This window comes from Ictidomys tridecemlineatus, chromosome 2 (genome assembly GCF_052094955.1).
Source record: "Ictidomys tridecemlineatus isolate mIctTri1 chromosome 2, mIctTri1.hap1, whole genome shotgun sequence".
NCBI lineage: Eukaryota > Metazoa > Chordata > Mammalia > Rodentia > Sciuridae > Ictidomys > Ictidomys tridecemlineatus.
This window is the reverse complement of record NC_135478.1, coordinates 160,288,082-160,290,461: the sequence shown is the minus strand read 5'-3', so window position 1 is coordinate 160,290,461 and position 2,380 is coordinate 160,288,082. Positions and strand designations below refer to the sequence as shown.

Here is a 2,380-nt window from a genome sequence, read left to right as displayed (position 1 = left end):
CTGTTCATTTAGCTATCTATAGATGAATCCATCAAATGGTCAGAGCACTCACAATCCAGTCATTGCCTAAAAGCTCCACCTCTGAACCTCGTTGCTTTGGGGACCACGCTTCCAACACATGAGCCTTTTGGGGGACATTCCAGATCCAAATTAAAACAAAATACAATAATACATTGTTATAAATATTACTTTTATAATATATGCCTTTTAAATAAGCTGGGAAAAGAAAGGAAAACAAGCATACATCCATAGAATTTTTAATTTTAACCTTCTTTATTCCTTTCATGTTCTCTTCAGGTTCAACTCTGAACCTCTTTTGTGGGACACTCCAGATCCAAACCATAACAGCTGCCTTCTATTCCCTTGCCTCGCCTGAAATTCAGGGGTTGATGGATTGAATAATCAAAGCTATAATTCATTGCTTTCAATGTATATGTTGAATATATTTGAATTTGAGATTTGTATCTCCCGAAACTATATTTAAACTGCAATTCTCAATGACTTTCCATTCAATGTCAGAAAAATTATCTTTTTTTCCTTCAATGAAAAACTTTAATTTTTACATATAAAGGATAATGAAAAACCATTACTAATCCTACTGAAGAAAATTTAACATTTCAATTGAAAAAAATAGTAACTATGATTTGCTCATTAAATACTATTTAAGAAATTTTCTAAAATATAATTTGAAAACATCCAGCATGTGTCTTTAATTTCAGTATAATGGATTCAAGACTGAGTATACAGGTTACAGGCATCAGAACTAGATAACAAAATTATCAGTCGTCACCATCATCATCTTCATGTTTTCTTTTTAACGCATTTGATGTTTCATTGGCAGTATTTTGTGATGATACCATATTGGTAATAAGGATGTGTTTGTATTCAATTAACAATGGATTAACTAGAATACTCTGAATTGCTGATGTTGCAGGAATTGGGCCTTACAGCAAGGAATTGTAAATCTGGTTTCTGTACTATAAACCTTTGCCCCATAAGAGTCACTGGAGTCCCTACTTTAGTTGAAACAAACATAGTTTGTGTGGGTTTTGTGCCTAGGGTGGGAATACTTGGTCTGCTAGTAACTGAACTAACACTTAATCATGAAAATGTTATTCTTGCAGTAGAAGTAGATGCCCCCCACTTTTTTGGTAAATATTTGAGCCTATAATTTAGAGCTGTTAAGCAATATCAATTAGGTGGCAATGTAGAACTGAATGGTTTGATAAATAGTAAAGGGGGTTGATTTCTTTGCTTTGCAATATCTAATAAAGTATCTTGGGGGAGAAGATGTAAATGGCTGGTCAGCTGGACACTGCATTGCCAATGGCACATCATTTGCATCAACTGTATCCTTCTAAGCATGGCTAGGACTTTAGCATCATCTAGAACTGTGGTCACATATTGGGAGGCAAACTTCAATATCTGGTTCATATTCTGAATAGCCATATCCGTGCATCTCTTGGCATGCTCCTGGGAGAAGACATCTTGTCGAACTCTGTGATTTCCCACCATCAAGCTTCTCAAGCTAAATCACCCACATTGTTGTATTTCCATCCTGATCTTGATGCAAGTTCTTTGCCTAGTGTGGTGTTTCCAACTCCTGGACTATCAGTGAGCAGAATGTTCAGAAACAACATAGTCCTGCATCTATACGAGTGCCTCAGCTCACTGCTCTGCAGTCCAGAGCACTACCAGGAGGAGTCGCAATGTCAAAAAAACTCCTTGAGATAATATAGGTATTTTCCTTTTATTGGTAAATTAAAAAAAAATACTGAGCTTCAAAAAGTGAAATGTGGTACAATAGCATAGATGAAGCTAAAACTCTGGGGAGCTAACTCTCCCCTCCTTTTCTCTGTGTGACAGCATATACACACAATCTCTCTCTTTCTCTCAAGAAAAAAAATAGAGAGATATCTCCACTTTATACAAACATATATGACCATCTTTTTGCTTCCTCTTCTATTTTAACTTTTATTTAATGGGTTGATAACACATTGAAGTTTTTGAAATAGATTATTCAGAACTGCTAAGTTTCCTTTTATAGAGAAGCTTATATAGTCACTTGATAAGTAATCTGTTTCACATTTGGGTCTCAAAAATAAAATTAAAAAAGTATTATCCTAACATGCATAGTTATTTTACTGAATGTCCTACTTTGCTTGAGATAGTATAGATTTATGCTGATAGTCCTAGGTGATGGTTATAGCATTCCTATTACATCCCAAAGTATCTTGGCTTGAAGGGTAAAGTGAATGGTTCAAAACTTCTTGAGAAAAAGGAGCATTGTAAGTGTCAATTGAAATTTAACCCAAACGAAAGCAAAATATATAACTAACCTGTGTTTTATGGATCAGAGGTCAACTAGAACATACACCAG

At 34.9% G+C, this 2,380-nt stretch overlaps 1 pseudogene; it reads right to left on the bottom strand.

Annotated features, from left to right (window-relative positions):
- Positions 1-779: 779 nt before the first annotated feature.
- Positions 780-1,515, bottom strand: LOC101971036 (transcription initiation factor TFIID subunit 9-like; annotated as a pseudogene).
- Positions 1,516-2,380: the final 865 nt, after the last annotated feature.